This window comes from Bos indicus x Bos taurus, chromosome 11 (genome assembly GCF_003369695.1).
Source record: "Bos indicus x Bos taurus breed Angus x Brahman F1 hybrid chromosome 11, Bos_hybrid_MaternalHap_v2.0, whole genome shotgun sequence".
Classification (NCBI taxonomy): Eukaryota; Metazoa; Chordata; class Mammalia; order Artiodactyla; family Bovidae; genus Bos; species Bos indicus x Bos taurus.
Genome location: NC_040086.1, coordinates 16,177,635 through 16,204,867, shown reverse-complemented (window position 1 = coordinate 16,204,867; position 27,233 = coordinate 16,177,635).

Genomic DNA, 27,233 nt, shown 5'->3' with positions numbered 1-27,233 from the left:
GTTCTTCCTTGTGTGCTCACAGCTTTTTATTTTTTTTCTTTTGGTTTTTCTGGCAGTGGCATGTGGGATCTTAGTTCCCTGACCAGGGATCAAACCTGCAACCCCTGCATTGGAGGCACAGAGTCTTAACCACTGGACCTCCAGGGAAGTCCCTTAGAGCTTCAGTTTTATGATTAACTTCCATATGCCTCACGATGGCCTTGCTGACTGCTTCTTCATAGTGACTTACATGCTCTTCCATGGACAATGATGATAGACACTATGTTACCTACTTTGAATCCCAAAACAGAGATTCTGATTGCCAGCAAAAAGGTGAAAAGCACTGTAGTGGACAAACACTAGGATGTGTCACCCAGATCGCCTTCAAAAACAAGGGATTTCTCCCCCAGCCATTGCAAGTGTTGCTGTGAGACAGCCCCCAGCCTTCAGGCCCCACAGAGACACACAGATTGTCTCAGCTAAAGAGAGTTGCCTCATCAAAGGCATTGTCCCCTTCCTGGGCAGCTGAGACTTAGAGAGGATAAAGGCCTAGTCCTCTTATCTTGATTCAGGACATCTCCAAAGGATAACTCCAGGTCCAGAACTCCCTAGGATATCTGCTGAATCCTGAATTGAGACTGCATCACCATTCAACTCTTCACTGTGTCCACTTCTGCTTCTGTTCTCCTTTCATTCCCCTCCCCTTCCTCTCCCCTTCTCCTTTTTCCTCCTCTTCCCTAGATGTAGATCTCTAGAGCACTCCTGAAGGACCACCCTATACACTAAGCATCTCTGAGTCTGCTGCATATGAAACGAAGAACTGAAGTGACATAATTCATAAATTGCACACATCAAATCTTCAAGTCAAACTATCTAGGTTGTCAATAGCCAGTTGAAATACTGCCTGCCCCAGCTAAAGTGCCCACTGTTGACACAATAAGCTATGACTCAGGGACTAGGAAGATAAGGTTGTGTGTCAGTCAGTCAGTTCAGTCGCTCAGTCATGTCTGACTCTTTGTGACCCCATGAACCACAGCATGCCAGGCCTCCCTGTCCATCACCAACTCCTGGAGTTTACCCAAATTCATGTGCACTGAGTCAGTGATGCCATCTAACCATCTCATCCTCTGTTGTCCCCTTTTCCTCCTGCCTTCAATCTTTCCCAGCATCAGGGTCTTTTCAAATCAGTCAGCTCTTCACATCAGGTGACCAAAACATTGGAGTTTCAGCTTCAACATCTGTCCTTCCAAAGAATACCCAGGACTGATCTCCTTTAGGACCGACTGGTTGGAACTCCTTGCAGTCCAAGGGACTTGCAAGAGTTTTCTCCAACACCACAGTTCAAAAGCATCATTCTTCGGCCCTCAGCTTACTTTATAGTCCAACTCTCACATCCATACATGAATACTGGAAAAACCATAGCCCTAAATAGATGGACCTTTGTTGACAAAGTAATGTCTCTGCTTTTCAACATGCTGTCTAGGTTGGTCATACCTTTCCTTCCAAGGAGTAAGTGTCTTTTAATTTCATGGCTGCAATCACCATCTGCAGTGATTTTGGAGCCCAGAAAAATAAATGCTGACACTGTTTCCACTGTTTCCCCATCTATTTCCCATGAAGTGATGGGACCAGATGCCATGATCTTCGTTTTCTGAATGTTGAGCTTTAAGCCAACTTTTTCACTCTCCTCTTGCACTTTCATCAAGAGGCTTTTTAGTTCTTCTTCACTTTCTGCCATAAGGGTGCTGTCATCTGCATATCTGAGGTTATTGATATTTCTCCCGGCAATCTTGATTCCAATTTGTGCTTCATCCAGCCCAGTGTTTCTCATGATGTACTCTGCATATAAGTTAAATAAGCAGGGTGACAATATACAGCCTTGACGTACTCCTTTTCCTATCTGGAACCAGTCTGTTGTTCCATGTCCAGTTCTAATTGTTGCTTCCTGACCTGCATACAGATTGATCAGGAGGCAGGTCAGGTGGTCTGGTATTCCATCTCTTCCAGAATTTTCCACAGGTTATTATGATCCACACAGTCAAAGGCTTTGGCATAGTCAAGAAAGCAGAAATAGATGCTTTTCTGGAACTCTCTTGCTTTTTCAATGATCCAGCGGATGTTGGCAATTTGACCTCTGGTCCCTCTACCTTTTCTAAAACCAGCTTGAACATCTGGAAGTTCATGGTTCACATATTGCTGAAGCCTGGCTTGGAGAATTTTGAGCATTACTTTACTAGCCTGTGAGATGGGAGCAACTGTGCGGGACACCACCCTTATGGCAGAAAGTGAAGAGGAACTCAAAAGCCTCTTGATGAAAGTGAAAGTGGAGAGTGAAAAAGTTTGCTTAAAGCTCAACATTCAGAAAACTAAGATCATGGCATCTGGTCCCATCACTTCATGGGAAATAGATGGGGAAACAGTGGAAACAGTGTCAGACTTTATTTTGGGGGGGGGGGCTCCAAAATCACTTTAGATGGTGACTGCAACCATGAAATTAAAAGACGCTTACTCCTTAGAAGAAAAGTTATGACCAACCTAGATAGCATATTCAAAAGCAGAGACATTACTTTGCCAACAAAGGTCCATCTAGTCAAGGCTATGGTTTTTCCTGTGGTCATGTATGGATGTGAGAGTTGGACTATGAAGAAGGCTGAGCACCAAAGAATTGATGCCTTTGAACTGTGGTGTTGGAGAAGACTCTTGAGAGTCCCTTGGACTGCAAGGAGATCCAACCAGTCCATTCTGAAGGAGATCAGCCCTGGGATTTCTTTGGAAGGAATGATGCTGAAGCTGAAACTCCAGTATTTTGGCCACTTCATGCGAACAGTTGACTCATTGGAAAAGACTCTGATGCTGGGAGGGATTGGGGGCAGGAGGAGAAGGGGACGACAGAGGATGAGATGGCTGGATGGTATCACTGACTTGATGGACGTGAGTCTCAGTGAACTCCGGGAGTTGGTGATGGACAGGGAGGCCTGGAGTGCTGCGATTCATGGGGTCACAAGGAGTTGGACACGACTGAGCAACTGAACTGAACTGAACTGAACTTGAGCATTCTTTGGCATTGCCTTTCTTTGGGATTGGAATGAAAACTGACCTCTTCCAGTCCTGTGGCCACTGCTGAGTTTTCCAGATTTGCTGGCATATTGAGTGGAGCACTTTCACAGCATCATCTTTTAGGATTTGAAATAGCTCAACTGGAATTCCATCACCTCCACTAGCTTTGATCATAGTGATACTTCCTAAGGCCCACTTGACTTCACATTCCAGGGTGTCTGGCTCTAGGTGAGTGATCACACCATCATGATTATCTGGGTTTTGAAGATCTTTTTTGTATAGTTCTTCTGTGTATTCTTGCCACCTCTTCTTAATATCTTCTGCTTCTGTCAGGTCCATACCATTTCTGTCCTTTATTGTGCCCGTCTTTACATGAAATGTTCCCTTGGTATATCTAATTTTCTTGAAGAGACCTCTAGTCTTTCCTATTCTATTGTTTTCCTCTATTTCTTTGCATTGACCACTGAGGAAGGCTTTCTTATCTCTCCTTGCTCTTCTTTGGAACTCTGCATTCAAATGGGTGTATCTTTCCTTTTCTCCTTTGCTTTTCACTTCTCTTCTTTTCACAGCTATTTGTAAGGCCTCCTCAGATAGCCATTTTGCCTTTTTGCATTTCTTTGTCTTGGGGATGGTCTTGATCCTGCCTCCTGTACAAACAATGTCATGAACCTCCATCCATAGTTCATCAGGCACTCTGTCTATCAGATCTAGTCCCTTAAATCTATTTCTCATTTCCACTGTGTAATCATAAAGGATTTGATTTGATTTCACTCAAAATCAACCTGTCTAAATATTGTAATATTAGACCATTATTTCTTCAATATAGCATGCATTGCCATACTAAAAAAAAAATCTTGAAGGCAGCATGTTATTTTTCTTGTATTTGATGCTGGTTTCCTACTGTGATTTAACACCTTAAGAATTCTCTCTTTATCCCTGAAATTCAACATAACCAGGCTATGTCTAGATGTCAGTTGTTTTATTATTTTTTCCTAGAATACAGTAGCTTTCTCCAATTTGTTCACTCAGTTCATGAAACTTTTTTCTGTTTTCAATCTCTGAATACATTTTCAATTCCATTTGTCAGAAAGTATATTTCAGGGTCTCAATCATCCTTGCATTGAATTGACTGTCTTTGCCTATCCTCTATGTCTATTACTTTTCATTTAATTCCTTAAATATCTTATTCTTTTTCATTTACATTCATTATGGTTATCTTAAGCTTTTTGTCTACATCATCATTTTTATTTTCACCTATGCTAGTCTATTCCTTGGAGAAGGCAATGGCACCCCACTCCAGAACTCTTGCCTGGAAAATCCCATGGACGGAGGAGCCTGGCAGGCTACAGTCCATGGGGTCGCTAAGAGTCGGACACGACTGAGCAACTTCACTTTCACTTTCATGCATTGGAGAAGGAAATGGAAACCCACTCCAGTGTTCTTGCCTGGAGAATCCCAGGGACGGGGGAGCCTGGTGGGCTGCTGTCTCTGGGGTCGCACAGAGTCGGACACGACTGAAGCGACTTAGCAGCAGCAGCAGCAGCAGTCTATTCCTTGATGTTTCTAATCACTTTATTGGCTCTGTATTGTATTGGTTTGATCTTCAATTTGCATTATTTGCTCCACAGTATCCTTATTATTACATCTATCGCCCCTTCCCTGAAATAACATGACTGTCATTTCTATTAAGTTGCTAAATAACACAGAGCACTGTAGGGGAATTTTCTTTTGTTCTAGGTCATAGTATCTCCCAGACTAAATTTATTGTTCATTTCTTTCTATTTTTGTTCATGCTTGCTTTTATTGTTGCTAAAATTTGTTCTAATAGTTGCATTGTCATTTCTTCTCATACTATTCCCATTCAGTCTGAGCTGATTTGTCCCAGTAATTTTTCTCTGATACAGTGTGGGTTACAGTTTGCTTTGTCCCCTCAGCTATAATTTGAGAGCTCATTTTGATCATAGACTGAGTCATAGCAGGCAGGCAGTGGGGTGAGTAAAAGACAAGAAAGAGCTCATGTGAAGCTACGAACAGTCTCTTGAAGAATACATGAGCTCTACTCTCTTGTCTTCACTCCAACTATTTGGAGAAGATTGAAGGCCATGAGCTATCCCCACTCAGCGGTAGTGAGAAGTCCTCCCATCTTAGCTGTCAACAGAGGTTGAGAGAAGTTGAAATTCTATCCACATCTGGCAGTAATGAGATGGTGTCCCCCATGAGCAGTGTTAGAGAAGTTAACTACGATAAAAGATTTTTTTAAACAAAATAAAAATGACTTAAATAGGATCTAGAGTCTTACACAATATTATCCAAAATATCTAGGTTTCAGTCAAAAATCATGCATCATACCAAGAACCAGAAAAACATCAAACAATTTAAAAGCACAATCATCAGATGCCAATCCCAAAGTGACAGAGGACTTTAAATTATCTGACAAATATTTTAAAGCAGTTGTCTTTAAAATGCCTCAACAAGCAGCTACAAAACACAGTTGAAAAGTGGGTACAAAAAAAAAAAAGTCTCAGCAAAGAACAGGAGATATAAAAAAGAAACAAACGAAAATTTTAAACTAAAAAAATCAATAACCAAAATAAAAAATTCAGTGAGTAGGCTCAACAGCAGACCAGAGAAGAGAAAGTAAAGAATCAGTGAACTTAAAGCCAGACAACAGAAATTACCCAATCTGAAAAACAGAGAAAATATGGGCTGAAATAAAAAAAAATGAGCAGAGGCTCAGGGATCTCTGGGACTAAAATAAAATCCAATATTTTGGTCAACAGAAGGAAAAGAGACAGAGGATCAAACTGAAAAGTATTTAAAGACAGTCTGGATGAAAAATTCCAAAATTTGACACTAAGTATATAAACCTAAATATTCAAGAGCAGCTCAGTGACTCACAAATAGGATACATCCAAAGAAATTCACAATAAGACACATGGTAGTCAAGCTTTTGAAAATTTTTTTAAAAAAGAAAAAGTTTTGGAAACAGAAAAAAATAACACCTTACCTATCAGGGAAAAACAATTCAGAGGACAGTGGATATCTTATCATGGAACTAGAAGGAAAGACAGTTTTCAAGTGCTGGAAAAAAAAAAAAAAAAGAATTGCTAGAATTTATAATCTGATATCTAGCAAAAATGCATTTTAGAAATGATGGGGAAATCAAGGTATTCTCAGATGAAGGAAAACTAAGAGAATCTGTTGGGAGCAGATCTACCATAAAAGAATAGTTAAAGTTTTCTAAATAGAAAGGAAACAACTGATCAAGGAAACGAAATGTCAGGAAAGAAGAGAGAGCAAAAAAAAAAATGGTTAAAACAACTCCCTGACTCCTGAGTTTTCTAAATTATGTGCAGTGAGTGAGGCAAAAATTATAGCCCTGGCATGGTTCTAAAAGTATGTAGAAGAATTATTCCAGACAATTAATATAATAAATGGAGGAGAGTATATGGACATAAAGAGAAGTAGGTTATTTATGCTTCACTCAAGCTGATAATATGTTGACACCAGTAACCTGGATAAATTACAAACACACATATATATAAAGCAACACTTATAGTAACTACTTAAAAAGCTACACAAATAGACACAATCAAAACACTGCAGATAAATCAAGATGTAATTCTAAAAATGTTCAAGTAATCCACAGGAATGAAGGAAAAAGAAAGCACAGAAACAAAAAACAGAACAAACAAAAAATTTAAAGTAACATAGATTTAACATATGAATAATTACATTTAAGTTACCTAAATACACCAACTAAAAAAGATTGGAAAAGTGGATTTAAAACTATGAACCACTTGTATGCTGTCTAGAAGGAGTTCATATGAAATACAACGACCTAGGCAAATTGAAAATAAATGAATGGAAAAATAAAACATGCAAACATTAATCAAAAGGAAACAGAAGTAGCTGTATTAACATCAGATAATGCAGACTTCAGAACAAAGAAAATTACCAAAGACAGAGGGGTACATAATTATATGATAATAAATTGTTCAGTACTTTAAGAAAACAGCACAAAATATGTATGTACGAAACTACAGAGGTGAAAAATATTTGCAGCAAAACAGATAAAATGAACAGAGAAATCGACAATTACACACTTATAGTTGCAGTCTTCATCCTATCTCTCATAAATTGGTAGAATAACTATACAGAGATTCAGTAAAGATATAGAAGAACTCAAACACAGCATCAGCCAACATTGATAGACCACTCCACCTAACAAAAACAGAATACACATTCTTTTCAAGGAACATATACCAAGATAGATAATATTCTCATCCATAATCTCATCTCTTCCTCCAACATTCCTCCAACTCGCAGAAAGGCAACCTACCTTCTCAACCAAACTCTCTTCATTCAAACTTAGAGAGAGAGGCGATATAATGCCACAGACGTAAGAGATGCAGGTTGGATCCCTGGTTTGGGAAGATCACCTGGAGGAGGGCACCACAACTCACTCCAGTATTCTTGCTTGGAGAATCCCATGGACAGAGAAGCCTGGCAGGCTACAGTCCATAGGGTCACACAGACTCAGACATAACTGAAGCGACTTAGCATAGAAATATTCATGCATGCTAAGTCACTAACCCATGTCTCTTATGCCTCCTGCATTGGTATGTGGGTTCTTTACCACTAGTACCACCTGGGAAGCCCATAATTATAAGTGCATGCGTGTGTGTGTGTGTGTGTGTATACATATATCACACATATATGTGATATATCACACATATATCAGCTTTAAAGACCTTCTAGTCATCAGATCCCACAGAGAGGGAGAAAGAAAAAATAAAAGAAACTCAAATATCCCCAAAAGATACAACTCCATTAACTCTAGAATTCCATGGCTTGTTCACAAGTGAAAGTCAAAGTTGCTCAGTCATGTCCGACTCTTTGCAACCCTATGGACTATATAGTCCATGGAATTCACCAGACCTTGTTCATAAAAGTAGGCTTAAAGGGAAAGTTGAATGCAAACTTTGCAAATGGCATAGACCACAGCCATCAGGATATTGCACACCCTGCAGAGGAAGGCCTCCTTAGGGTATCTTCCAAGGCTGGTACTGACCAAGCATTAAAAAAGGATCAAGTGACTAGTGTGACTTGTGTTTTTATCAGTAATTAGATTTAGTCATTTAATTTCATTGTAAGGCCTGAACCTTCCATTAAGGAAAGGGTAAATGATTCTCTTTCAAATGTGCATTAATTTTAGGACACAATTTAGAAAATTACCTCATTCAATGTACTCAAATGGCACTCAAATTGCCCAAAAGAGTTATTATATTTCCCCAAAGTGAGAGATTTATTATTTTCTAACCAGTTGTATCAAGTCCAATTAGAAGTGTAATATAACTTCTAGATAGTTACAGCAGGACAGACAAGTATTATAAAGGCCAATTGAGTAATTTATATGAAATTTTTAATATATTGGTAATACTCCATCAAGACAAGTTAAACTGCCATTTTGAAGAGTAATTTTCATTATAGAAATACAAGATATACAAGCTATACTTTTTCTTCTTTGTCACTCCCCAAAGGCTGTGTTTATGCCTGTGTATGTGTGTGTGTATGCATGTGGTATGAATGTGTATAATTGTTGGTGTCTGATGAACAGAAATTTATTAGTCAAATCCAAACTGTTCTGATGAATTATTCTTTTTTCTTATTTTTCCTCTTTCAATGCTTGTTTTCTCCATATCATCCATATGCTATGACATCAGATAGCAAATACATCAATAGACTCCTCTTCATATAAATTACTGCATAGTAAAAACATATACACAGCTGTCTTGCAAGACAAATCTAAATTGTAAAATCAAGTTTCCTCCATGATTTTACCTAAAGTATAATATGAATTTATGGGGGGTGGGTGGCGGTGGGGAACATATCCCACTGGGAGTTGGACAACAAAAATGTAAATAGCTAAGTTTAACCACGAAGGTCCCCAGTATGTGGCTATAGAATGTGAATGTTAAGAACTGCCTTCTTTCTGCCTCATGAGGGAACTGTGTAATTTAAATAGACTCATATGCATGAAGCACATCGGGTCCCTGGCGGTCAGGAGATGACATGGTTATATTATTTACAGTAACAATTACATTGTGTTTCACCCAAGAAGTTCTTTATAAATGTTAATTAGTTTTCTTAAACCCTTGTGGATAAGTCTCTTTTGCTCATTTCACAAGTTAGAATTTAGACACTAGGAAGGTAAGTGATTTTCTCGAACCATAGAGCCCCCTGGAATTACAGCAAAGAGTACCTGGCACCCATTGCTATGAGGAAGCAAACTGAAGTATCCATGGGTCATGTGAGTAGAATCACTACACAGGAACTTTAACGTATGGTTGACTCATATGCCTCTATTGGAAAAACATTCTTTTAAAATTTTATTTTTGACAGGTTGAGGATTTTACATTTTGAAAAAAGAAAGAGAACACTGATCAGTGGGATCGAAATCACAATCCCGGTTTTTAGTGAGAATGTGAACTCAGGATTTTACCTTTGTTTGTCCCTGGTTCAAGTCATGACCCAAAGGAAAGCTGCCTCCCTTCTAACCAGCCGGCACAGTGAGCTTTGTTTTAAACAGTTGGGCTCAAACATTATCTCCCTAACAAAGCATTTTGTAAAAGAAACAGACATGAAGCATGCATGTTTCTTAGCAGAATGGTTAAATATTGGCTAGCTGAAACTGTAAGAAGAAAAAAAAAGTACAGTATTTGCCCTCTGAATTTTGGGATTGTTTACAGTCAGTCGAATTCCTCAAGTTGCCACCAAGAAGTAAACTGGATGCTGTCTTTGGTTTGTTTGCTACTCTGCCTACACACTGCCTCTTACTTGTACGAGCTGTAGGCCATTGCACGGGGGGATAGGGTAGAAAGACAAAAACTAACAAAAGCAATAAAACAACAGCGGCCCTCAAACCACTTCTCTCTTGCTTTATGGTTGGTTCTTTTGTTGGTTGGTTTTCTAGCACTGATTCTCTGATTTTATTTTCAGTTCCTTAGCAACACAAACTTTGTAGAACTTCAGAAGAAACTACAAAATATTATCTTAGATAACTTTTTTAAAAACGCCAAGCACTGATAAGTAGAGGATTTGGAATTAAGACAAAGAACAGGGAAATGTAGAGAGGTTTCCCCTCACATTCCTTCTTTGAGCTGCAGTATGGAAATATGGCGCTAGTGGTAAAGAATCTGCCTGCCAGTGCAGTAGATGACAGAGACGTGGGTTCGGATCCTTGGGTCAGAAAGATCCCATAGAGGAGGAAAGGGCGACCTGCTCTAGTATTCTTGCCTGGGAAATTCCATGGACAGAGGAGACTGGCGGGTTACAGTCCATGGGGTCACAAAGAGTCAGGCAAGACTGAGCATGACATACTCATTATGAACATGGGAATATGTAACATGTTGCATTCCAGGTGGTAATGGGTGTTGTTAGGGCAAAATTCTGTTAGCAGAGGACCATTTAACTGGTTATACCTACTCTGGGTCTCATCAGAAAGCACCCAACAAGTTAATTCAGATCCAAGAAGTTGCATAAAAACATGATACTTCATGAAGGTTGGATTTGTGAGAAGGACAAAAAGTAATATGAAAAAGTTGTTACAAATTCAGACTCTAAATCATCTTAGATCTTTATCATCTTGGATCTTCACATATTAGATCTTTTATCTCTTTATTGTACAACATCAAGCAAATTACCCTATGAAACCACTATCTTCATAGAAGGACTATTCATAACAGTGTTCATACATACAAATGTTCACAAACTGATGAACAGATAAGCAAAATGTGCTGTATCCATGCAATGGAAGACTACTCATCCAATAAAAAGAATGCAACAATGATACATGCTACAAAGTGGATGAGTCTTGAAGATACTATGCTAAGTGAAAGACGCCAGTCACTTCCATTTTTATACATGATTCCATTTACATGAAAAGTCCATAATAAGTAAATCCACAGAGATACAAAGCAGATTAATGGTTCCCAGGAGCCAATGAAAGAGGAGAAATGAGAGTGACTGCTTTGGAAGTAATAAAAATATTCTGAAATTAGACTGTGCACAGTCTTGTGAATACATCAAAAATCACTGAATTATACACTTTTAACAGGTGAATTTTATGGTATGTAGATTATACTACAGTTTGGGGGGGAGCCCTCTGTTTCTCATACGTTAAAAAAAGATTAATAATAGTTTCTCTTTCATAAGACTGTTGTAACAATCAAGTAAAATAATGAAAATAATGTACATTAACACAGTGACCAAATTAACAAGTGCCAAATGGTGGCTCACTGGTAAAGAACCTGCCTGCCAATGCAGGAGACACACGAGACACAGGAGACAGAATCTGCCTACAGGAGATGTGGGTTTGATCCCTGGATTGGGAAGATGCCATGAAGGAGGAAATGGCAAACCAATCCAGTATTCTTGCCTGGAAAATTCCATGAACAGCGGAGACTGGCAGGCTGCAGTCCAAGGGGTTGCAAACAGTTGGACATGACTGTTGAACTGTGGTGCTGGAGAAGACTCTTGCAAGTCCCTTGGACTGCAAGGAGATCCAACCAGTCCATTCTAAAGGAGATCAGCCCTGGCTGTTCCTTGGAGGGACTGATGCTGAAGCTGAAACTCCAGTACTTTGGTCACCTCATGTGAAGAGTTGACTCGTTGGAAAAGACCCTGATGCTGGATGGGACTGGGGACAGAAGGAGAAGGGGAAGACAGAGGATGAGATGGCTGGATGGCATTACCGACTCGATGGACATGAGTTTGAGTGAACTCTGGGAGTTGGTCATGGATAGGGAGGCCTGGCATGCTGTGATTCATGGGGTCAAAAAGAGTTGGACACGACTGAGCGAATGAACTGAACTGAACTGAGCAAATAAGTATGTATGCATGATCAAGTTAATGCTACTTATTATGAGAATTTGCTTCAACTCACCATTCATAGTCAAAATATGCTAAACTATGTAAGAAATAGGCAGTGGGTTCTCATCTAACCTCAAGATTTTCCCAACGACCTGGCAACTGACCCAAAACAGTATGGCTAGAGGAACAGTTCTGAACCAGTCTGCATCCTCTTCTGAGAATCCCAAGATTATCTTGTCCCAAAGTAGAATGATCAGATTTAATATCTAAAAATATATGAAACCCAATTAAATTTTAATTTCAGACAAACAACTAATGATATTTTTTTTAGTATAAGTATATCCCAAATGTTTTTATAGGTCATACTTATACTTTAAAATTATGTAACATTTGGGACATACTTATACTAAAAAAATTATTTGCTCTTTATCAAAAATTCAAATTTAACTGGGCATCTGACAACCTATGAGGTCTAGAATAGGTTGGAAATTCTCTTTCTGGTGTCACAGAAAGCCCTTATTTATGACACCTTAGTAAATGCCCATGTTTAAAGCCACTCACAGGGTGTTGTTCAGTCACTAAGTCATGTTCAACTCTTTGCTAGCTCATGGACTGCATCACGCCAGGCCTCCCTGTCCTTCACCATCTCCCGGAGTTTGCTCAAACTCATATCCATTGAGTCAGTGATGCCATCTATCCATGTCACCCTTTGTCGTTGCCTTCACCTCCTGCCTTCAATCTTTCCCAGGATCAGGGTCTTTTCCAATGATTTGGCTCTCCTCATCAACCACAGTACTTCATATTTACTAACAGGTTTATACCATAACTCCAGTCCAATATGCCCTACAAAACAATGACCTAATGCCTTTAGTCCTGCAGCTCTTCCATCTCTGGGTTGTGCGTATCTGTGTGTTTGTTTTCTAAAGAGATGCAGTTTCCCAAGGAATCAGTATTGTGCGGTGGCAATAGATGAGACAGATTAAATTCTTTTAGTTGGAAAAGTTATTTCTGTTGGAAGTAGAACAACCCCATTTGTATAGATCCTTTCTGGATAATATCTACCTCCCTTCCCCAGCAACAACTGAGGAGAATTTAACACTAATATCTGTGATTTTTATAAAAACTACAAACACATACAAAATTGATGTGTGAGTGCAAAAAAATATATTTCAAGTGACCATTGTTTTCCCACCACCATTTATGAAGAGATTGTCCTTTTCCCATTGTATTAATATAGACTTGGTTCCTCTGTCATAAATTAATTGACTATATATGCATGGGTTAATGTCTGGGCCCTCTGTTCTCTTCTGTAGATCCTTATGTCTGTTTTTAGTCTATTACCATACTGTTTTAATTACTATAGCTATGTAATACATTTTGAAATCAGGGAGCATGATGCCTCCAGCTTTGTTCTTTCTCAGGATTGGATTGGCTATTCAGAGTTCTTTGTGGTTTCATTATTAACATTTTTAATAAAAAGACTGCAATATAATACAAAGTTCCTTCCACAAGGGGGGAGAAAAACTAATTCATAGAGTGTGGAAGCTGGCAAAACATTAATACATCATCTAATCCAATGCTTCTCAATCCTGGGCACACACAGCAAAATCACCGAGAGAGGCTGTTACATACTGTTAGTAAAAATGCCAGGTCCCACTCCACTATCTCTAATTTACTTAATCTGTGACAGGACCTGGGAAACAGTCTGTCTAGTCAAGACTATGGTTTTTCCAGTAGTCATGTGTGGATGTGAGAGTTGGACTATAAAGAAAGCCAAGCGCCAAAGAATTGATGCTTTTGAACTGTGGTGTTGGAGAAGACTCTTGCGAATCCCTTGGACTGCAAGGAGATCCAAACAGTCCATCCTAAAGGAGATCAGTCCTGAGTGTTCATTGGAAGGACTGATGTTGAAGCTGAAACTCCAATACTTTGGCCACCTGATGCAAAGAGCTGACTCATTTGAAAAGACCCTGATACTGGCAAAGATTGAGGGCAGGAGGAGAAGGGGACGACACAGGATGAGATGAATGGGTTAATGTCTGGGGCCTCTGTTCACCGACTCAATAACCTCATGCCTTAAGTCGGTGAATGTTCACCCATTCACCGACTCAATGAACATGAGTTTGAGTAAACTCCAGGAGTTGGAGATAGACGGGGAGGCTTGGTGTGCTGCGCCAGGGGGTCGCAAAGAGTCAGACACGACTGAGTGACTGAACTAAACTGAAGTGATAATAGTCTGAATAGTTTGTTTCCAAAATTCATCTGAATAAAACTTTACTATTCTTTAAAAAAAATAATAAAAAAATAAAAACTTTCTAGAGAATTCTTCTAGGGAATCCTAGGGAAGAGGATTCTTCTAGGGAATCCTAGGGAAGAGGATTCTTCTAGAAATACCCTGGTGGCTCAAATGGTAAAGAATCTGCTTGCAATGCAGAAGACCCAGGTTTGATCCCTGGGTCAGGAAAATCCTCTAGACAACAGAATGACAACTTACCCCAGTATTCTTGCCTGGAGACATCCATGGACAGAGGAGCCTGAGGGACTACAGTCCACAGATTTGCAAAAAGTTGGACATGACTGAGTCACTAACACTTTCACTTTCAGAGGATTCTTCAGCCATGATGAAGAAGCACTGATTTAAGCCAGCTCCTTATTACCTGTAAAAAGGCTTGCCTGAGACCATTTAAGATGGGCAGGACCACGAAATATCTTTCTAGTCTCCCTTGAATCTGCACTGAACCAGAACTATGGCTTCTTTTCAAAAATACTCAAAAAATTATCTTAGAAAAAATGCTATCTGTAAAGCTAAAAGAAAATAAAAAATCAAACATGAATACAAAAATGTACCCTAATAGGTAATACACTGTATCACAATAGCTATCTTTCAAATATACTCACAGTGAGGCCAAACAATACAGAAACACAAAACATCAGTGTGGAGCAGAGAAAGGTTTATTATACAACCATGCAAGAAGACTAGAGGCTAATGCCTTAAAAACTCCCAAACTCCACCAAAGGCTTTCAGCAAGCCCTTTTAAGGGTGAGGTGGGGGAGAGGTGTGGTTAGTTGTTGCAAACTTCTTGATGTAGGATCCTTTGTTCTTGCAGTCATCCACATAGGTCAGGTCACGGTTTAGTCATGATATTCCAGTCCACAGCATCTTCAACTGGCCTTTCATGCCGGCAGAGCGGCTGCCAAATTCACAATCAGACAGAGCGTTCCCATCTCCACCTGACTGCCAGTGTACCTGTCAGTGTGCCTGCCCAAAGCAAGAAGCTGCAGGGAGGAGAGGCTGCTCCTGGTACTGCTGCAGCCTTCCCCTTCAGTCCCCCTCCTGCCCACAGTGCTCCACCAGGTTTAGCTCACCAGGGTTGGTTCAGGACTGCTTCAGTGAAGGCAGTGGGGTGGGGTGGGGTGGGGAAGGCGGCACCCTTCTCTGTGACCCAGAGAGAATGCCACTGCAGGGACCACTGCAATGCTAACGGTTGGCAGGGCTGTACCACTAAGGGAAACACACAAACAGCCACACTTCTGTCCCACCTCTACGAACTACAGAGTCAGTATGTTAATTGTAATTGCTCATTAGAGGTGTTCTATTTTTCTTGCTTCCACCATAGAGTGTGAAAATTTTCAAAGAAACCAAATGAAAAGGTGATTGCCCTGATGCAGGCTAATGTGCAATGCCTTTCACCACACAGGGATACATGCCCTGTATGATGCACTAAAAACCATTCAGCTAATGAGCTGATCCTAATTGTACTCATTTCCCAGCAACCACAATGGGCTTGTATCCTGGGAGACAAAATGCGTTTCTGGTCACTTGTTCTAATCCCAGAAATCAAGGGAAATAAGAGATTGCCACAGAGGCAGATCAGCCAGGTAATACTGTGACCAAAGAAGCATTTTCTGTAAATGGCAGGGAGGATCAAAGAGAAATAAAAGAGCTTGATCATTCTTTGCCTGCAAATACCATATTTGTAAACCCCAAAACCTGAGACTGTAAGTGTATGTTTCAGGCTACTAAATTATTTTAACCCACAGGGTATAGAAGATAAAATGTCAATAGCTAGATCCTACATTAGCTAACATCTTTAGTCAGACATAGGAAGAGATCAGTTTTATGGAAATGATGTTTCAAATAAATCAACACTGTTAAAGACAGCAGTGTTAAAGATAATGTTTAATTTTACTTTTGAGCACACAAAATTTTAAGCCTGTTAGCTCAACCATCTATGCAAATTACTCATTTAAAATGTTATCTATATGTTTTTAAAAGGCTTTCTCATTTCCTGCATAATGTTAAAATCCAATACATTCAGCAAACATGGATTTATTGAGAACGTGATACAGCGGGGTGATGATCTGGGAAATTAATGTATGCTTTGTTTCCTTCTGTTGTAGAATCATCCGAAAGGAAAGAATCAAGCATCTGCATTCCTCAAGTCAGGCCCTTCCCACTCTTAGGAAAGGACAATAGGTTCATCTGTGGTGGATCTGAGGCCTGATGCTGTGGGCTATCTCTTACTCCCTCAAGCTCTATTGTTGAAAAAGGAGGTGGAATGAACCTTTTCTGTGTTAGAAAGATTGAAAGTGGAGAGGAAGACATTCCTCCAATGGATAACACAGAACTGGGAATAAGAACAAGGCTTGCAGATTCTGTAGTAACTTCAGGGAAGGGCCTTGGATATGTCAGGTCCATAAATGATACAGGACTGGACACAGTGAGACCAACCTGGCATGTGGAATCTCTGGAGAACTGGGCAGAGACCTGGATCTGGAGACATAAAATGGCAATGCTGGGGCCACAAATGGAACCAGCAGCCCCTTAACCATGGAAAAATGTGACCATAAGGAATAATCACCGCAGCACAACCCTGACCTGGGACCAGGATTTGCCCTAGGCAAGAATTGGGAGGCTGCAGGACCTCTTTTCAGAATGACAGAAGCCCAGAGTATGATAATATAACACAAGGTCAGAGACCTCTAAAAATGATTAACACTGGACTTTGCAGCAGTTTGGACATGTAGGGGCTAATACAAGTTCCAATAAAATCCCTCTCAAAAATAATAAAACTATTGAGTATTATGAAGAAAATTGGCATCTATTACATATGTGTAAGAAACTTTATTACCAAATAATGTGTCACTAAATTCACTTGTATGTAATACAGTTATATTTTTCAGCCATAATCTAATTCAGATTGTTCTGTGACAATTCAAGGAGAAAAATGGATGTCTCCATGGATATCATTAAAGACTCCCTTCCACATAAATCCTTACCTCTCATTGAATTAAAAAAGGATTTCCTGGGATCTTGCTAGAGACATAGAAAAGGTACTTAATTTTAATTTGAACATCCTCTCTCACTCAAAAATCTCATTTATTTATTTTTTGGATAAATGTACATGTTAAATTTCCATTGCATGCCAGACAAGTGTGTATTAAACTCTCACTGGATAGCTGGCTATACCAGATGCTGCAGATACACTGGAGAAAAAGAGAAATGTGCTTCTGTCCTTATAAAGCTTTTAGTTCAGTGAAAAACCAAGAAAACTCATCAAAATAAAAAACAAAATTCTGTAGGTAACATAATGAGAGAAGGGCATGCTCCACAGTAGCAAACAGCAGAACATAATAAACTAGGCAGGGATGGAGATCTGGAGGAAGTGAAAAACTGAGAGCCTAAAGGTAGGAAGAATCAGCCAGGTGACCAATGCATGTGTTACAACTCCTCACCATCTTTTCAGCCACCAAAATGAAAACACTGTCTGTTTCAACATAATAAAATCCTTCAAGTCCAGATAAGCTCCTAAATCTACAGCATATTTGAACCTAGAGAATTACTCAATAGACTAAATGGGGGAGAAGTCGTCTGTGCCTCATGCAGAGCCCAAACTCTTCATTATCTACATTGCTCTCCATTTCACTTCCCTCATGAAAAACTCTCCACTTGAGCTGTGAGTCCATCCTCTCTGGCCATCCCATGGCTTCACTTCTGGAAGTATCTTATCTCCCACAGCCTTAACAATATATCCTAGTCTCTATTGGGTCATTCCATTTGACAGAACACATATCTTAATATCATACCCATCAGAGAAAAGAATAGAGAAAACCACCCTCCTTGTCCATGTACACACAACCAGCTACCATCCTACTTTACTGCTGTCTTTCACAGCAAAGCTTCTCAGGAAAGTTCTATATACTTGTCATCCCCACCCCTCACTCCCATCTCTCCTCCACCCACTCCAACCAGGCTTTCCTCCCCACCACCCTCACAGAAATAGCTCTGACCGAGATCAGCAATTACCTCCTTTTTTCCAAAACCCACTGACAACTCTCACTTTCATCTTATTCATCCTCTCAGCCTTATTTGGTAGGGCTGTCCATATTCTCTTTGAATTTTGTTCTGCACTGGACTATACACTTTCCTTTCCTTGGTTTTCTATCTGCAATACCAGACACTCCTTCTCAGACTTGTGTTGGTTCTGCCTCCTCTACAAATCTCTGAATGTTGCCCTATCCTCAGGACTCATCTCTCAATCTTAGCTTTCTTCCTAAAATATCACATGCATTTTTGTGATCGCAAATACCATCCACACACTGGTAATTCTCACATTTCTATGTCAGATTCAGTTCTCTGTCTGTAAGTTCCAGTTTTTTAAAGTGTCCTGCCTACTTGACAGCTCCTCTGTAATGTGTTTGGTCAAACAAAACTCTTGATCACCAATATCCTGTAAATTTACCACCATTTCAACCAACAAGCCTTTCTCATACCAATAATGACATCATCATTCATGCAACTGACAAAGTCAAAAAAAAAATATGTATGTGTCTTCTTGACTCCTTCTCCTTCCCTCATATTGCATAACCAATTCATTGGACACTTCTAACTTTGGTTAAACATATCTCAAAAATATTTATTTTTTACTTAATAATCACTTAATAGCACTTATCCTGTGCAAGTTACTTTTAAGCACTTTACAAATACTAACTCATCCAATCTTCATGACTGTCCTATAAGGTTTGTACTCTTTTTAACCCCCCTCCAAAGATGGATATGTGTGTATGCACACTCTGTAACTGAGTCATGTCTGACTCTCTGAAACCCCATAAACATAGCCTGCCAGGCTCCTCTGTCCATGGAATTCTCCAGGCAAGAATATTAGAGTGGGTAGCCTTTCCCTTCTCCAGGGGATCTTCCCAACCCAGCTATCAAACCCAGGTCTCAGGCATTGTAGGCAGATTCTTCACTGTCTGAGCCACCAGTGAAGCTTTCCTGATGGGCTTCCCCTGTGGGCTTCCCCCGTGGGTTTCCCTGGTGGCTCAGACAGTAAAGAATCTGCCTGCAATGAAGGAAACCTGGGTTAAAACCCTGGGTCAGGAAGATCCCCTGGAAAAGAGAATGGCTACCCACTCCAGTATTCTTTTCTGGAGAATTCCATGAACAGAGGAGCCTGGCGGGCTACAGTCCATGGGGTCGCAAAGAGTTGGACATGACTGAGTGATTAACACATCTCTGTATTTATGTGTTTGTTGTCTACATACCGCAGTACTTGAATGGCATCTCCCTGAAGGCAAGGTCTATCTTATTACTTTATTTCAAGGACCTAAAAGCCTGCTCTTCCATATTATTTGTTGAGTGAATAAATCAACTAAATCTGACTGATACTCCTAGGACCCAACCATATAAGTCTACATCAAAGAAGACAGCAGATCTCAATTTCACAACATAAATCACTTCCCAGGATCATTCCAATACTGTCCCTCGTATACAAGCGGGCAGGTGGACTGGGGATCAGTCAGGGGAATGGTGGCTATTTTGTAGAAAATATAGAAATGCTATAATTTAACAAGCTAATAAGCTTATTGAGAAGTAAATACAACAATAGGTGGAACATTAATAAACAATATATAACAGTATATAATTAAGTGCTTGTGTGTGTGTGTGTGTGTGTGTGTATGTGTGTGTGAGAGAGAGCAGGAGTTCAAAGGAAAGATCAATGAGGGAAAGATCAATGAGGAAAAAAGTAGCTCTTTGGCTTATGAGTTCAAATAGCAAGTTTATAAATCAGAGAAGTCTTTCAGTGAGATGAATGAGACATTAGCGGGCTTTAAAGGATGGGAAGAACCTACATATTCAGGTGAATAAAGAAAAAAACACCAGGCTGATACAAAGGAGGAAATGAATTTAGGATCATTGTGAGTCCAGGAGAGCAGCTTGCTACTTGGGGTACAAAAGGAGTGGGAGCCTCCATGGGGACAGTGCGTTTTAGGCCTGAAGCAATAGGAAAAAGGGAAGAGATAATCATGATTAAATTGATGTTTAAAGAAAGATTAGAGTGGTAGCAACAACAGCTAAAAGCAACACATAAGTATCTGTAAGGTATATAACTCTTTACACAGAGGACTGGAGAGACAGATGATGGAGTGATAAGGATGCGATAGAGTTGGTCATGATATCTCAAAAGAGGGAACTTTTGAACCAAGCCTTAAAAGAAAAAAAATGAGAGTAGGGTGAGCCATTTCCAGTGAAAGGAATGAAATACATGTTACTTATTTCCTGGGAAATAACAGTCAGGTTAGGTCAGGATAGGAAAAGATAGGCCAAGGGGTTCTCCTGGAATAGTCAGGCTCTGTTGGCAGAAAAAGAGAGAAAGCTGAAGGTTGAAAGAAAGTTGATGGTATCTCAAAGCATATCCAGGAAGATGAGTACAAGGCAGAGAGGTCTTACAAGGGGTGAAGTGGCTGCCCATGAGTAGAAAGTGGTAAACCAAAAAGTCACTCTGCTGGTGCGATGTAAGCTCTGATTGGATGAGTAACCAGTCTCTAAGCTCAACACGTGGCATAGTAGAAGTTTAGGTAATTATTGAAAGTCAAGCAGAAGATTTTAAATTGTGTCCATGTCTTAATCCAGGGGAACCAGAGAACAGAATGTATGAAATAGTAACTGGAAAAGTAAATAGCTTTCGGGCCTAGAGTCTGCACCAATGTGTAAGCCGAGTCCAATGCATAGGAAGCTAAGAAAGGACTAGCGATGAAGTTTAGACATGAGCAATTTGAATATGTGAAGTAAGCACACATTGGGATGCTGGTTACAGCTGGAAAAAATTTCATACTGCTCCATCTTATATGACTTCAAAAGAGCCCTCTTTCAAATTCTGCTTCCCTGGTAGCTCAGTGGTAAAGACTCTGTCTGCCAGTGCAGGAGACTCAGGGATGATCCCTGGGTCAGGAAGATCCCCTGGAGAAGGAAATGGCAACCCACTCCAGTGTTCTTGCCTGGAGAATCCCATAGACGGAGGAGCCTGGTGTGCTACACTTCATGGGGTCGCAAAAGAGTTGGACATGACTTAGCAACTAAACAACAACAACAAGCTTACAGTAAGCCTCCTACATACTCCTGATCTCCTTTACCGTGCTCTACCTTTTATTTTTCCGTAACACTTATCACCTTCTAACACACTATATTATTTCATTTATTTAACTTATGATTTTTTGTGTATCTGAAATAAAATTAAGTTCTACAAGGGCAGGGATCTAAATGCCTAGAACAGTGTCTTGCATATAGTAGACTCTTAAATAAACATTAGTTGGATAAACTAATAAGAGATAAGTGGCTGGCCTAAAACAGCATGTACTACTTTAATTATAAGAGTATGTCCAGGAATTTCTCTCATGAAGATGTACACCATCACAAATTCAGCATTATTAGGTCCTAGAGAAAGGTGGAGCTAAAGAAAGGCCACCCCTATCTGCTGACCGCACTGCTCTTATATGAATAAAAAATAAAGCTCTATTTGGATAAGCCTCTGACATTTTGGAGTTTGTTATAGAAACTAGCTAATACACATTTGAACATGAAATTTTGCAGCATGAAATGAATTCATGTGCTTTAAGGAAATTTGCATTATTCATTTGACAAACATGCTGAGCTCTTACTGTGGGCCAGGAACTCTGATGGGCATAAGCAGTTCAAAGATGAGTAATGGAAAATAATCTCCCTCCAGGAAACCAAAAATTTACAATATCATGTTGGAAGTTCTGTTTTAGATGAAAGGAGAAGGGGCTATTTGAGTCCAGAGGAGAAAGCCTAATTCTGCCATGCAGAGAGGAAAAAAGGAATTGGCACATGGGATGTGATATTTGGGCTCGGTTTTGAATTATGAGTCTGATGAAGAATGAAAATATATATATTATTTTTGTAAAATATTACTTGACAAATTTGGCTCCAAATTATTTGGCCGTACAATTTCTCCTAAAGTTTCATTAGATACAATGCATATTTACTCCAGAGGTGTGAATTCTCAAGGGGCAGAAAGGGGGTAATTTTGGTTCTGGGTATTGTTTGCAGTAAAAATTGTCTCTGCCGAGTGTGCTTCAGTTGCATGACTTGCAGTTTTGTTCTGCTGTCCCTGAAAAGCAACTCAGTAACTTGTTGGAAACAGAATAGAGCCAGTTTGGGGCTGATTCTGTTGTTACCTGTGCATATATAACTTCAATAAAAATAAAGACTGAATATGTACCATAGCTTTCTTATCCATTCTGCTGATGGACATCTAGGTTGCTTCCATGTCCTGGCTATTATAAACAGTGCTGTGATGAACATTGGGGTACACGTGTCTCTTTCCCTTCTGGTTACCTCAGTGTGTATGCCCAGCAGTGGGATTGCTGGATCATAAGGCAGTTCTATTTCCATGGTACATATACACATTGGAGTATTACTCAGCCATTAAAAAGAATTCATTTGAATCAGTTCTAATGAGATGGATGAAACTGGAGCCTATTATACAGAGTGAAGTAAGCCAGAAAGAAAAACATCAATACAGTATACTAACACATATATATGAAATTTAGAAAGATGGTTAACAACAACCCTGTATACGAGACAGCAAAAGAGACACTGAAGTATAGAACAGTTTTATGGACTCTGTGGGAGAGGGAGAGGGTGGGAAGATTTGGGAGAATGGCATTGAAACATGTATACTATCATGTATGAAATGAGTCGCCAGTCCAGGTTCGATGCATGATACTGGATGCTTGGGGCTGGTGCACTGGGATGACCCAGAGGGATGGTATGGGGAGGGAGGAGGGAAGAGGGTTCAGGATGGGGAACACATGTATACCTGTGGCAGATTCATATCGATATTTGGCAAAACTAATACAATATTGTAAAGTTTAAAAATAAAATAAAATTTTAAAAAATTAATAAATAAAAGATTCAAGCATTAAAAAAAAAAAAAGACTGAATAAAAACACTATTTTTAACTTAAAAACCCAGCAGGCTGAAGATGAAGGAATGATGGGTACGAGAAACAGAGAGAGAGAGATCTGTATTTATTTAGACTCGGATTTTCACATTTAAGTGACTGGGAAGATGCAGAAGTCAAAAGGAACACTTGGATTCAAAAAGAATAGCACTTATTTTTTTTAAAAAAAAAGCATATAGGGTTTATGGCAACAAACTACCTAGTGACAAAAATATCATAAAAAGTCACTCTCTTTGGGATAGACCTTTAAGGCTACAATATCATCTTCCTTCTGTTTCTTGAATTCCTTTAGGAATCTCTTTTTGCAAAAGCTATCCATGGTCTCTCTGAACACCTATAAGACTGAGCATTCACCGCATTCTGGGGCATTCCACTTTTATCTTGCACTTCTCTAATTGTTGACAGGAAACTCCTTTAATAAGGTCAAATCTGCATATATACACATTGGCCCCACTTCTACCCTGTGATTTTTTACTCTCTTTCCTATTGTTTGAAGATACTGCAGATCTGCCCTAAGTATACTCAGTGCCTTTGATAATGACCCAAATGCTTTCCTGTCTCTTCTCTGGACTGTTAGTTGAATCAGAAGACCAAACATTTTAGCAAAGAATCTAAATATTTAAATATAACTAAGAGTGAATTTTTATTATTGATGTCCATTTACTCCTGGCTAGTGACAAAGACTTAAATAAATGACTTCCAAAGATTCCTTCCACTCTTCTCCAACAAACACAATAAGTGCTTCCAAACACAATAAGTGCACCTTATAAGGAGTTACAGGGATGAAGCAGGCAGACAAAGTCAAAAGTGAAAAGAAGGCTCTTCCCTCTATCCCTTGCCCTCCACAGGCCCTTCTGAAGTCAGCAGTTGTCTCGGGCTAGATGTTAAACCTATTTCTAAGAGCTGAAGTTCAAATTAAAGCCAAGTATAGCAGTGTTGTTTCCATAATAATTTGAATCTTCAAGCTGGGCTAAGTGCCTTTTTGCCTCTACACTTGAAAATTACTACATTTTTCAGTTTGTTTCTGTTTGAAAGAAAATGGCTTAGGTGATTATAGAGAAGTAGCAGCTTGTCAATTCTGCACAAATTCCACATGTGATTTTTATGCTAAAATTCCAAAAGTCTCTTTAATAGATAATTTATGTTCCCCTAAGATAGTTTCATTTTTGAATAATAAAAGCCCTCAAACATCCCAGAGGCCAGAGGAAAAAAAAAAAAAATGATACCCAATGTGAGATCTAAGAGCTAATCTCTTGCCAGAGGCCTATCCATCTTACATGATCAAGAGATATTCTCCAGTAGTTCTCTGTGGGTGACTGAAAACTGTAGAAAGGGTTTATGAGACATAAACCCTTTTCCTGGACTTGAGTTCTGCCAATGTCAAAAGCAAAAGATAAGAATTCCTCAGGATCCCTCATTTGGAAAATTCCGCCTCTCTTAATATCCATTCTCTTAAATTTAATTTTCATTTATTCATTTGGCAAAGATTGATTGAGCATCTACTGTTCTGGGTGCAGGGGATACAACAGTGAACAAGGCAAAAAAGTTTACTGGAGATCACATTCTAGGGGTGGGGAGACAGCGAGGTTTGTATTCATCTTGTTCTGCTATAAAGAAAACAGGGTGGTGTCCTAGGCAGTGACTGTTAGGCTTGGGGACGATTACAGAGGGTGATCAAAAGAGCCTTTTTGGTGGAGATATTACAAGTAAAAATCCAGTGACAAGAAAATCCAGCCACACAAAAGGCCTTGGGAGAGAATAATACATGCAGAGGAAGAGCAAGTGCAAAGGCCTGGGAGAGCTGTTTTGAGCCTGATTACTCTACAAGGATGTTCTCAGGAGAATTTTTACACCTTTAGCTATAGTGGATGCAGTGCTTCATTTGAACACTTGTTCCCCCAGCAGCCAGACTGTTGCAACTGATGGTTCTTAGATGAATCTCAGGAATTGCCCACAGCATACAAGTCTCCCTCATCCCTGCGGACAGTCTATATCCAATGACTGGCCACAGAGGTATAAAGATCTGGCTCCCTCACCTTTAAGCACCAACCATCTCCTAAAGAGCATCCCATGCATTGGCTCTTTGTGATTTCATTACCTCTCAACTCTTCCCTCTGCCACTCCTGCATTCTTTACTCCCCTACAGGCATTGATGCTGAGGGCACTTGCCAATGTACCTTCCATATGCAGATCTCCACCTCACTGCTCTTTCCCTGGGGAATCCAGCTAAAGATCTAAGTTGGTCATTTAAGGCAATTATAAATATTAAAACACTATAGCAGCCCCACAACCAAATTTAGGAATTAATTAAGATTGCCAGGGCTTCTTTAATCTGTTTATCCTTAAAGATTACACGACGTGAGATCCTAACTCCTAACTGGTCTCATGCTTTGAAATCTGTCCCTACACTGCTGATTGATGCTTCCCAACCACAACTGTGATCATGGTGATCTGCTGAAGCCCTTCAGTGGCTCTCAGTGGTCTTCATATGTCTGAGCCCCACGATCCACAAGTCTTTTCATTACCTGCCACAAGTCTCTCCTGCCATATTGTAAAAACCTTTCAACCCACCTACTCTTACCCTGGACCCATGGCACTTTCGCTATTCCATATCCTCTTGCTTGTCTTTGAACCTGAAATTTCCTCTGCTTAGCAAATCATTATTTATGCTTTAAAGGCACCTTCTTTTACCCAGAGTTCCTAAAACCCACCTTATAGCTCTATTCTATATTATGTGCTTTTTTATTATTGCATCTATCACTGTAACATCTGCCTATTTTTGCTATCCAACTGTTCTATCATTTCCTATAGAGGTACAACTAAAGACTATGTCCTATTCAGTGCTGATCCCTCCCTGAGCATCCAACACACTGCCAGGCACTTTGTAGACACTCACAAAGGCTATCTCTTTCTAATTTAGTTTTTTTTTTTTTTAAGGCAAAAATCACAAAACATACCTGTTACATAAATAAATGCCTTGTTAGCATCCATTCTGCAGTAATAGAATCCATCTTAGTTGAAAGGTTACCTTTCGCTGAGCCCTGAGACAGAATAGGGCAGGACTAACAAGTTACAGCGCTGAAGAATTGATGTTTTTGAACTGTGGTGTTGGAGAAGACTCTTGAGAGTCCCTTGGACTGCAAGGAGATCCAACCAGTCCATTCTAAAGGAGATCAGCCCTGGGTGTTCTGTGGAAGGACTGATGCTAAAGATGAAACTCCAGTACTTTGGCCACCTCATGCGAAGAGTTGACTCATTGGAAAAGACTCTGATGCTGGGAGGGATTGGGGGCAGGAGGAGAAGGGGACGACAGAGGATGAGACGGCTGGATGGCATCACCGACTCGATGGACGTGAGTTTGAGTGAACTCCGGGAGTTGGTGATGGACAGGGAGGCCTGGCATGCTGCGATTCATGGGGTCGCAAAGAGTCGGACACGACTGAGCGACTGAACTGAACTGAACTGAACAAGCTACAGACATGTATGATGCTGTTTGTATCACAAATGTAACCACCAGGCCCCAATCCCTGCAAGTCTCAGGCATTTAAAATCTTAAGGATCCCACAGAGCATGACATTTCCATACCTACTCAATTCAGTTATAATCTCAAGTGCTTCATTCCATGAAGGGAATTAAAACTAAAATTTTCTCAGTCTGGCAATCGACAGAGAGAAGGCTATTCTTCCAAAAACGTTGCTGGGGACAATGCATTTAAACACTGACCATTGAAAATGGTAATGATGAGCCCAAAAGAGATACAATCTTCCCCTACTGACAACTCCATTGTGCAGAAGAGAAGGAGATGAGACAGAAAAACCAGGAGGCTTCAAGATAGGACAGATGTGTTTGAATTCCAGACCTGCCTCTTAGCAGCCTATGATCTTGAGCAAGATATTTAATTTCTTGTAACTTGACTTTCTTCATCTACAAATAAAGATTACCCTCAACTCACATTATCCTTGTGCAAATTAAATACACATAAGTGTATTTAATCTCATAAGTGAGAAGATGGCTAGTCCAGGCTCTGTCTTAGCCCTGAGCCTAGCTAGTCCAGGA